The following is a 12,350-nucleotide window of genomic DNA, read 5'->3' on the forward strand; positions in this document are numbered from 1 at the left end:
TACCGCTACCCTTAAGCTGTTCAGGGAGAGGTGGGCACTGCAGGGAGTGGTGTTTTATTTCACCCTCCAACTCTATTTTGATTTAATCCCTGCCCTCGCCTTCACTTTTTCGATCACGCAGCATTGCCCTTTGATGTGAAGGGCACTGCTTGTCACTGGCCATTTGGGTTTTTTCTTTCTTCCTGGTGGTGGGAAATGAATAAAGATTTATACACCTGTTGTCTTTCACTGCACATACGCATCATGGATGCTGGGGAAAATATAAGCACTACTGTTGTTAGGTATAGTATGGGAGTACAAAAAACCAACTATTGATCTTGCTTTTGTGCACCTCCTGTGCAGCTGTAACCTTGTATGCCTCACTATCTAATCACCCTATGATCTGTATGTCCTTCTATGTTATGATCTGTCTGTACTGCTTGCAAAACAAATCCTTTCACTGTACTCAGGTACATGTGACAATAATAATCAAAGCAAAGAAAATCTTGTTAGCTTTCTGCATGGTCTGTTCCCTCTGGCTCACCTTGGTCCACTCGTCCTTCACTCATGACACCACCTTGTTCCCTGGCCAACTTCTCTGTCTCAGGTTTGCTGCAATGCTCTAACGAGGCTCAGCAGAAGCAGGAAGAACAGCACCTCATTATCTACCTGTTAACTCTACAGCCTTCTGGACTCAATACTGAGGTTCAACAACTTTGGATCTTGAGGCACCTTTTCCCATGTCCTTAGCCCAGTGAGGAGCTAAGGACATTCTTATCACACGCACTGCTATTACACACATCACATTGTCAGTCATTGATTGTCTCCATTAGCAGCTATTCACTCTCCTAGGCTGACTGTTATTTTTCCCTCCTTTGTCTGTCCAACTGTTCTTATCTCTCTTTGACCTCTATCTCCACCGATCATTTACTCCTTACCCCCTCCCCCATCATAACTTCTGGACAAAAAACAACTTTTGAGGTAAAAACAATGACTGCAGATGCTGGAAACCAGATTCTGGACTAGTGGTGCTGGAAGAGCACAGCAGTTCAGGCAGCATCCAAGGAGCTTTGAAGTCGACGTTTTGGGCCAAAGCCCTTCATCAGGAATAAAGGCAGTGAGCCTGAAGCGTGGAGAGATAAGCTAGAGGAGGGTGGGGGTGGGGAGAAAGTAGCATAGAGTACAATGGGTGAGTGACTTGTCCTACCTGCCTATCTCCTTTTCCACCTATCCACTCCACCCTCTCCTCCCTGACCTATCACCTTCATCCACTCCCCCACTCACACATTGTACTCTATGCTACTTTCTCCCCACCCCCACCCTCCTCTAGCTTATCTCTCCACGCTTCAGGCTCACTGCCTTTATTCCTGATGAAGGGCTTTGGCCTGAAACGTTGATTTTGAAGCTCCTTGGACGCTGCCTGAACTGCTGTGCTCTTCCAGCACCACTAATCCAGAACCTTCAACATATTGTCTAGCTATCACCATTGTTAACAGCTAACCCGAGAATGCAACTTTTTAAAAAAAATGATTTGGAGATGCCGGTGTTGGACTGGGGTGTACAAAGTTAAAAATCACACAACACCAGGTTATCGTCCAACAGGTTTAATTGGAAGCAAACTAGCTTTCGGAGTGATGCTCCTTCATCAGGTGATTCCTTCTTCAGGAAGGGCTCATGCCCGAAACGTCGATTCTCCTGCTCCTTGGATGCTGCCTGACCTGCTGCGCTTTTCCAGCAACACATTTTCAGCTCTGATCTCCAGCATCTGCAGTCCTCACTTTCTCCCAGCTCACATCTGAAATGGATTATCTGGACCAACATGACACCAATTGTTAAAGTCACTGAGAGTCATAGAGCCATTTTGATACAGAACTGGCTCAAAGGTAGAAGACAGAGGGTGGTGGTGGAGGGTTGTTTTTTAGACTGGAGGCTTGTGACCAGTGGAGTTCCACAAGGATCTGTGCAGGGTCCACTACTTTTCGTTATTTATATAAATGATTTAGGTATGAGCGTAAGAGGTACAGTTAGTAAGTTTGCAGATCACACCAAAATCAGAGGTGTAGTGGACAGTGAAGAAGGTTACCTCAGATTACAACAGGATCTTGACCAGATGGGCCAATGGGCTGAGAAGTGGCAGATGGAGTTTAATTTAGGTAAATGTGAGGTGCTGCATTTTGGGAAAGCAAATCTTAGCAGGACTTACACACTTATTGGTAAGGTCCTAAGGAGTGTTGCTCAACAAAGAGATCTTGGAGTGCAGCTTCATAGCTCCTTGAAAGTGGAGTCGCAGGTAGATAGGATAGTGAAGAAGGAGTTTGGTATGCTTTCCTTTATTGGTCAGAGTATTGGGTATAGGAGATGATGTTGCGGCTGTATAGGACATTAGTTCAGCCACTGTTGGAATATTGCGTGCAATTCTGGTCTCCTTCCTGTCGGAAAGATGTTGTGAAACTTGAAAGGGTTCAGAAAACATCTAAAAAGATGTTGCCAGGGTTGAGGGTTTGAGGCTATAGGGAGAGGCTGAACAGGCTGGGGCTGTTTTCCCTGGAGCATCCAAGGCTCACATCCAAATCATTTAAATAAATGATGAAAAGTAGTGGACCCAGCACTGATCCTTGTGGCACTCCATTGGTCACAGACCTCCGGTCTGAAAAACAACCCTCCACCACCTCCCTCTGCCTTCTACCTTTGAGCGAGTTCTGCATCCAAATGGCTAGTTCTCCCTGTATTCCATGAGATCTAACTTTGCTAACAGTCTCCCAGGGGAGCCTTGTTGAACGCCTTACTGAAGTCCATATAGATCACATCTACCACTCTGCCCTCATCAATCCTCTTTGTTACTTTTTCAAAAAACACAATCAACATTGTGAGACATGATTTCCTACGTACAAAGCCATGTTGACTATCCCTAATTAGTCCTTGCCTTTCCAAATACATGTACAACCTGTCACTCAAGATTCCCTCCAACAATTTGCCCACCACCGATGTCAGGCTCATTGGTTTATAGTTCCCTGGCTTGTCCTTACCATCCTTCTTCAACAGTGGCACCACGTTAGCAAACCTCCAATCTTCTGGCACCTCACCTTGACTATCGATGATACAAATATCTTAGTAAGAGACCCAGCAATCATTTCCCTAGCTTCCCTCAGAGTTCTAGGGTACACCTGATCAGGTCCGAGGGATTTATCCACCTTTATGCTTCTCAAGACATCCAACACTTCCTCCTCTCTAATATAGACAGTTTTCAAGATATCACCATTTATTTCCCTACTTTCTATATCTTTCATGTCCTTTTCCACAGTAAATACTGATGCAAAATATTCATTTGGTATCTGCCCCATCTCTTGCGGCTCTACACAAAGGCTGCCTTGCTGATCTTTGAGGGGCCCTATTCTCTCCCTAGTTACCCTTTTGTCCTTAATGTATTTGTAAGAACCCTCTGGATTCTCCTCAACTCTATTTGCCAAAATTATCTCATCTCCTCTTTTTCCCCTCCTGATTTCCGTCTTAAGTATACTCCTACTGCCTTTATACTCTTCTAAGGATTCACTCGATCTATCCTGTCTATACCTGACATATGCTTCCTTCTTTTTCTTAACAAAACCCTCAATTTCTTTAGTCATCCAGCATTCCCTATACCTACCAGCCCTTCCTTTCACCCTAACAGGAATATACTTTCTCTTGACTCTCGTTATCTCATTTCTGAAGTCTTCCCATTTTCCAGCCGTTCCTTTACCTGTGAACATCTGCCTCCAATCAGCTTTCGAAAGTTGTTGCCTAATACCATGAAAATTGGCCTTTCTCCAATTTAGAACTTCAACTTTTAGATCTGGTCTATCCTGTTCCATCACTATTTAAAAACTAATAGAATTATGGTCACTGGCCCCAAAGTGCTCCCCCACTGACACCTCAGTCACCTGCCCCGCCTTATTTCCCAAGATTAGGTCAACTTTTGCACCTTCTGTAGTAGGTACATCCACATACTGAATCAGAACATTTTCTTGTACACACTTAACAAATTCCTCTCCATCTAAACCCTTAACACTATGGTAGCCCCAGTCTATGTTTGAAAAGTCCCCTACCATAACCGCCCTATGATTCCTGCAGATAACTGAAATCTCCTAACAATTTGTTTCTCAATTTCCCTCTGACTATTAGGGGGTCTATAATACAATCCCAATAAGGTGATCATCCCTTTCTTATTTCTCAGTTCCACCCAAATAACTTCCTTGGATGTATTTCTGGGAATATCCTCCCTCAGTGCAGCTGTAATGCTATCCCTTATCAAAAACGCCACTCCCCCTCCTCTCTTGCCTCCCTTTCTATCCTTCCTGTAGCATTTGTATCCGGGAACATTAAGCTGCCAGTCCTGTCCATCTGTACGTGCAATGATATCCCAGTCCCATATTCCAAACCATGCTGTGAGTTAATCTGCCTTCCCCATTAGGCCTCTTGCATTGAAATAAATGTAGTTTAAATTATCAGTCCTACCTTCCTCTCTGCTTTGTCCCTGCCTGCCCTGACTGACTCGCCTTTGTTCTCAACTCTCCCAGTCTCAGATTGATCTCTTTCCTTACTATCTCCCTGGGTCCCACCTACCCCCCCCCCCCCCCCCCCCCCCCCAACCACCACCTTACTGGATTAAGTCCTTCCGAGCAGCTCGCGTAAATCTCCCTACCAGTATATTAATCCTCTTCCAATTTAGGTTCAATCTGTCCTTCTTGTACAGGTCACTTTTACCCCAAAAGAGTTTCCAATGATCCAAAAATGTGAATCATTCTCCCACACACCAGCTCCTCAGCCATGCATTCATCTGCTCTATCCTCCTATTCCTCCCCTCACTAGCTCATAGCATATTATTACTCTCAAGGGCTTCCTTTTTAAATTCCTACCTAACTCTCTGTAATCTCTCTTCAGAACCTCAACCTTTTCCCTTCCTATGTTGTTGGTTCCAACGTGTACAATGACCTCCTACTGGTGCCTCTCCCCCTTGAGAACATTCTGCACCCCCTGTGAGATATCCTTGATCCTGGCACCAGGGAAGCCATGCACCATTCTGATTTTTCACTGCTGGCCACAGAAATGTCTGTATGTACCTCGGTCTAGAGAGTCCCCTAACACAATCACTTGGAACACGATGTACCTCTCATTGCATTAGAGCCAGTCTCAATACCAGAAACTTGGCTGTTTGTGCGACGTTCCCCTGAAAATTCATCACCCCCAACATATTCCAAAACAGCATACATGTTTGAAATGGGGATAGCCACAGAAGACTCCTGCACTACCTGCCTCCCTCTCTTACCTTTCTTGGAGTTAACCCATCTATGTGACTGTATCTGAGAGTTTCCCCCTTCCTATAACTGCCATCCATCACATCCCCTTGCTCTTGTAAATTCCTCATTGCCTCTAACTACCTCTCCAACTGATTTATTTGATCTGATAGGATTCGCAACCAACGGCATTTATTGCAGATATAATCCTCAGTAACCCGTAAACTTTCCCTAAACTCCCACATCCGACAAGAAGAGGTGGCACAGTGGTTAGCACTGCTGCCTCACAACGCCAGAGACCTGGGTTCAGTTCCCGCCTCAGGCGACTGACTGTGTGGAGTTTGCACGTTCTCCCCGTGTCTGCGTGGGTTTCCTCCGGGTGCTCCGGTTTCCTCCCACAGTCCAAAGATGTGCAGGTCAGGTGAATTGGCCATGCTAAATTGCCCGTAATGTTAGGTAAGGGGTAAATGTAGGGGTATGGGTGGGTTGCGCGTCGGTGTGGACTTGTTGGGCCGAAGGGCCTGTTTCCACACTGTAAGTAATCTAATCTAAAGAGCATATCACTCTACTCAAGGCCATTTTTGTTTCTTTCAGACCCAGGAAATAGCCCTGTCTTATTCCTCTACAAAACACTGCTCCAGGTTAAATTAGTACTTATGGCTTATATTTTAAGTTTAATCAAGAGACACAGCTCAATAAATCATATGATCAAGAAAGAACCCACTCTGAACAAAAACATAACATGATAGATTCAATTAAGTTGTGTTCAAGAGAGAACTGAATTCAGCAGATTAAATGTTGTCTTTTTGTTTTTGATCAGTACTCAGACACTAAAATAACCTTTTGATGAAGCTTTACAATGACAGCTATCTTTTCCACTCCTGAGCTCTGTCTCACTGATGAAAACCACAGAAGGTGGTTGCCTTTTAGAAAAAAAGTAACTAGTCCCCTTACCCTGCCTTTTCCCTACATCCCTGCAAATGTTCCCTTTGAAAGCTATTCTTGAATCTGATTTGCCTAACCTTTCAAGCATCATGTTCAAGATTGTTATAAGGTGCAGTGGGCATGTACTTCTATTCAACTGATTGAACTGGGCTGTAGGAGGCTAGACCTGCCACTCCTGTGTATGTCTGCTCAGCAGCATTGACTACAGAGGTGCCAGTCAAAATAGACCAGAATAGGAAATGCTCACGTTTCATGTTGACCAGCAGTGTTGCCTGGGGTATTTATTCTGTTTGGCTGCCCCTTTATACAAGTGTGGTTTTCCATTAAAACACTGAATTACCAGATCAATTAAACTAACCAGCTTTCCATTGACATTGTGGCTCCACTCTCGGCTTGTGAGTTTGAGAGAAATAACAGCTTTTACACTAGCACTAACCAGTTTGGAAAATCACATATCAACAGAGTTATAATTGAAACCTGACAGGCTTGCCAAGTTACACCAATCTCTTGCCACTCTTCTGCTACATGCTGGAACCTGAGGTATTGTACCGCAAGCTATTTCACATCCCGAGTGCCCTATTTACAAGATTACAAAGGATCTATGTCATAGGAACAGGCCAATTGACCCATTTGTGTTTATGGTCTATTCAAGCCTCCTGTCATCCCTCATTTAAATATATCGAAGTAGCCTTCTAGACTCTTCTCCCTCACTTCTCTCATGCTTATCTGGCCTTCCTTAAAGGGGAGGTGATGGTGTAGTGGCATTACTCCTGAACTGTTAATCAAGAGACTCAGGCAATGTTTTGGGGACCTAGGCTCAAATCTCACTCTAGCAGATGGTGGAATTTGAATTCAATCAATACATCTGGAATTAAGAGTCTAATCATGAGTATTAGAAAAACCCAGTTGGTTCGCTAATATCCTTTAGGGAAGGAAACTGCATTTTTACCTGGTCTGACCAGTGTGTGACTCAGACTCTCAACAATGCAGTTGACTTTTAATTGCCCTCCAGGAAATCTAGGATGAGCAATAAATACAGGCTTAGCCAGTACTGCCCTCATCCCATAAATGAATTTTAAAAATGCATCTATGCTATTTCTGTTGACCACAACCTGTGAGTTCCACATTCTCACCACTATTTGGATAAAAGAAAGTAGTCTATATTCCACCTTAGGTGCCTGGGTGCTCCAACAAAACTCAAAAGCTTGACTCAAAACCCGCTTGATTGGCACCATATCCACAAGCATCCATTCCCTCAAGACCAATACTCAGTAGCAGTATTGTGTACTACAGGTTGCTCTGCTATAACATGTATTTTGTCAGCGCAAATTGGTGATAACACGATTGACGAATTGTGGATGTTGTTCGATAATGCGAACTTTCTACTGAATGGGCATAGTCACTTTCTGTTACCAATCTTCTACAGCATGATTTTCTATAGTGTGAGGTTGCAAAGGAATGCAACTGAATTACCTGTATCTACAAAATGCAGCAATTCACTCAAAATCCTTAGACAGCATCTTCCAAACCCTTGACCACTTCCATCTGGAAGGATAAAGGCAGCAACTACATGGGAACACCACCCCATGCAAGTTTCCCTCCAAGTAATACACTGTCCTGACTTGGAAATATATTGCTGTTCCTTCACTATCGCTGGTCAGAATTCTGGAATTCCCTTCCTAAGAGCATTGTGGGTCTACCAACAGCACATGGACTGCAGTGGTTTAAGAAGGCAGCTCACCATCACCTTCTGAAGGGCAACTTAGAATGGGCAATAAATACTGGCTAGCCAACAACACCCATATCCCACAAGCAATTTTTTTTTTACAACTTATTGTTGGTGCTTTGGTCCTTTTCCAACTGTGGGTCCTTTTGAGCTGTTCATGTATTTCAATTAAAGTTTGTTGGATTCTTTGGTTCTTTGAGAAGGTGACCAAACAGGCAGATGAGGGAATGCAGTTGATGCGGTGGAAGTGGATTACAGTAAAGTGTATGATAAGGTTTCCTCGATAGGCTATTTCAGAAAATACAGAGGCTTAGGATTGAGGGTGATTTAGCAAATTCACCGGGAGTGGTGAGTCACTGATTTGTGCTTTTAAATTTGAAGTCAGAGAGCAGAGGTTTCTGGGAAAGGAGGGACTTCTTATTGCTATATAAGTCAGTGTTTTCTCCACCCGAGACCATACTTTTGTAGGGCCTCCCACCCAACCACCTCCTCTAACCTTAAAGACCAGGGATATATCAGGTAAGCATCTCTTTTTTACTTTGTGACTAGGGGACGAGCAGGGATGGCAGTGCAGGGAGAGCAATGTTCCTCCTGCAGGATGTTTGAGGTCAGGGGCACCAATAGTGTCCCATCCAAGTACATCTACAGGAAGTGCACCCAACTCTCGCTCCTCCAAGACTGTGTTAGGGAATTGGAGCAGGAGCTGGATGAACTTTGGAGTATTCGGGGGGCAGAGGCTGTGATAGATAGGAGTTACAGAGAAATAGTTACTCCTAGGCAAGAAGAAAGCTGGGTAACTGTTCGAAAGGGGAAAAAAACAGTCAGTGGAGGGATCCCCTGTGGTTGTTCCCCTGAAAAACATGTATACTGTTTTGGATACTGTTCGGGGGGAACGACTTACCGGGGCAAGCAGTTGGGCCGAGGTCTCTGTAGAACATGGAACATTATAGCGCAGTACAAGCCCTTCGGCCCTCGATGTTGCACCGACCAGTCATACCAATCTGAAGCCCATCTAACCTACACTATTCCATGTACGTCCATATGCTTGTCCAATGACAACATAAATGCACTTAAAGTTGGCGAATCTACTACCGATGCAGGCAAAGCATTCCATACCCTTACTACTCTCTGAGTAAAGAAACTGCCTCTGACATCTGTCCTATATCTATCACTCCTCGATTTAAAGCTATGCCCCCTCGTGCTCGCCGTCACCATACTTGGAAAAAGGCTCTCCCTGTCCACCCTATCTAACCCTCTGATTATCTTATATGTCTCTATTAAGTCACCTCTCAACCTTCTCTCCAATGGAAACAGCCTCAAGTCCCTCAGCCTTTCCTCGTAAGACTTTCCCTCCATACCAGGCAACATCCTAGTAAATCTCCTCTGCACTCTTTCCAAAGCTTCCACATCCTTCTTATAATGTGGTGACCAGAACTGTACACAATACTCCAAGTGCGGCCGTACCAGAGTTTTGTTCAGCTGCAGCATAACCTCATGGTTCCGGAACTCGATCCCTCTATTAATAAAAGCTAGAACACTGTATGCCTTCTTAACAACCCTGTCAACCTGGGTGGCAACTTTCAAGGGTCTATGTACCAGGACACAGAGATCTTTAGCACAGAGCCCGCCCCTGTTGCACAGAAGGGAAGGAGGGAAAGGAGGAGAGTGTTAGTCATTGGGAACTGAATACTTAGAGGCTCAGATAAGGTTTGTAGGGAATGAACAAGACTCGCGGTTGGTGTGTTGCCTCCCAGGTGCAGGGTCCGTGATGTTTCGGATCATACCTTTGGGGTCCTGAAGGGAGAGGGTGGCCAGCCTCTAATCGTTGTCCATGTAGATACCGACGACATAGGTAGAAAGAGGGATAGGGATGTAAGGCAGGATTTCAGGGAGCTAGGGTGGAAGCTGAGAGCTAGAACAAACAGAGTTGTCATCTTTGGATTGTTACCCGTGCCACGAGATAGCGAGGCAAGGAATAGGGGCAGATATCAGCTGAATATGTGGCCTCAAGGATGGTGCAAGAGGGAGGGTTTCAGGATTTTGGATAATTGGGGCTCATTCTGGGGAAGGTGGAACTTGTACAAACAGGATGGTCTTCACTTGAACCAGATGGGTATCCTGGGTGGGAAATTTGCTGGTGCTATTCGGGTGGGTTTAAACTAGCTCAGCAGGGAAATGGGAACTGGAGGTGTAGCTGCAGTGCACAGGAGGATGAGAGTAGGAAGTAGAGGGACAGGATTTCAGGGTCACAGGAATATGCTGACAGACAGCGACATGGTTTGAGATGCGTCTACTTCAACGCCAGATGTATCCGAAATAAGGTAGGTGAGCTTGCAGCATGGATAGGTACCTGGGAGTTCAATATTGTGGCCATTTCAGAGACATGGATAGAGCAGGGTGAGCAATAGATGCTTCATTAAAAACAGGCAAGGCGGGAAGAGAGGGGGAGGCGTGGCCTTGTTAGTCAAGGATAGTATAATGGTGGCTGAGAGAACCTTTGATGAAGACTCGTCTACTGAGGTAGTGTGGACTGAGGTTAGAAACAGGAGAGGAGAGGTCACGCTTCTTGGAGATTTTTATAGGCCTCTGCAGAGTTCCAGGGATGTGGAAGAGAGGATTAGAACATTATCCTCGGTAGGAGTGAAAGGAACAGGGTGGTCATTATGGGGGACTTTATCTTCCCCAACATTGATTGGAAATGTTATATCTCTAGTACGTCGGATGGATCAGTTTTTGTCCAATGTGTACAGGAGGGTTTCCTGACACAGTATGTCGAAGGGCCGACAAGAGGGGAGGCCACACTAGATCTCGTGCTTGGTAATGAACCAGGCCAGGCGTTTGATTTAGTTGTAGGTGAGCACTTTCGAGAGAGTGACCATAATTCTGTTACGTTCAGTTTACAATAGAAAGGGATAGGTACATGCCACAGGTCAAGAGTTATCGATGGGGCAAGGGCAATTATAATGCAATTAGGCAAGAATTAGGATGCATAGAATGGAGTAGCAAAATGCAGGGGATGCAGACAATGGAAATGTGGAGCTGGTTTAAGGAACAGATATTGCATGTCCTTGATAGGTATGTCCCTGTCAGGCAGGGAGGAAGTGATAAGGTAAGGGAACCATGGTTTACGACAGAAATTGCATCTCTTGTTACGAAGAAGAAGGAGGCTTATATGTTGATGAGGCAAGCTGATACAGATGAGGCGACGGAGACTTGCAGATCAGCTAGGAAGGATTTAAAGAGAGAGTTATGAAGAGCAAAGAGAGGACAAAAGCAGTCTTTAGCAAATAGAATAAAGGAGAACCCTAAAGCTTTGTATGTGAGGAATAAAAGGATGATTCGGATACGAATAGGGCCAATCAAAAGACAAAAGTGGGAAGTTGAGTGTGGATCCTGAGGAGATTGGAGAGGTGCTAAATGAATATTTCTCATCGGTGTTTTCTCAGGAAAAGGAGAATATTGCAGAGGAGAAAAATGAGGTACCAGATATTAGACTAGAAAGGATTGAGGTTAGTTACGCACAGGTGTTATCAATTCTAGAAGGAGTGAAAGTAGACAAGTCCCCTGGGCTGGATGGGATTTATCCGAGGATTCTCTGGGAAGCTAGGGAGGAGATAGCAGAGCCTTTGGCTTTGATATTTGAGTCATCATTGTCTACAGGTTTAGTACCTGTGAACTGGAGGATTGCAAATGTTGTGCCCTTGTTCAAGAAGGGCAGCAGAGATGACCCAGGTAATTATAGACCAGTGAGCCTTACCTCTGTTGTAGGAAAGGCTTTGGAAAGGATTCTAAGAGATAAGATTTATAATCATCTAGCAAGCAACAATTTGATTTCAGATAGTCAACATGGTTTCGTCAAGAGCAGGTCATGTCTCACAAACCCCACTGAGTTTTTTGAGAAGGTGACCAAGCATGTAGATGAGGGTAGGGCAGTTGACTTGGTGTATATGGACTTCAGTAAAGTCTTCGATAAGGTTCCACATGATAGGTTGTTGGAGAAAATGCAGAGGTATGGGACTGAGGGTGACTTAGCAGTTTGGATTAGAAACTGTCTTTCTGAAAGAAGGCAGCGAATGGTGGTTGATGGAAAATATTCAGCCTGGAATCCAGTTACCAGTGTGAACTACAAGGATCTGTTTTGGGACCACTGGTGTTTGTAATTTTTATAAATGACTTAGACGCAGGCATAGGTGGATGGATTAGTAAATTTGCAGACGACACTAAAGTCGGTGGAGTAGTGGACAGTTTGGAAGAATGTTATAGGTTGCAGGGGGATTTGGATAAACTGCAGAATTGGGCTGAGAGCTGGCAAATGGAGTTCAATGCAGCTAAATGTGAGGAGATGCACTTTGGGAAGAATAACAGGAAGGCAAAGTACTTGGTCAATGGAAAGATTCTTGGTAGTGTGGATGTGCAGAGGGATCTAATTG

At 44.6% G+C, this 12,350-nt stretch overlaps 1 protein-coding gene across 4 annotated transcripts in view; it reads right to left on the bottom strand.

The window, feature by feature from the left end:
- Positions 1 to 12,350, bottom strand: part of fbxo41 (F-box protein 41) — a 548,611-nt gene that overhangs the window by 8,810 nt on the left and 527,451 nt on the right. The window lies entirely within an intron of this gene.

This window comes from Chiloscyllium punctatum, chromosome 1, assembly GCF_047496795.1.
Source record: "Chiloscyllium punctatum isolate Juve2018m chromosome 1, sChiPun1.3, whole genome shotgun sequence".
In the NCBI taxonomy this organism is placed as follows: domain Eukaryota; kingdom Metazoa; phylum Chordata; class Chondrichthyes; order Orectolobiformes; family Hemiscylliidae; genus Chiloscyllium; species Chiloscyllium punctatum.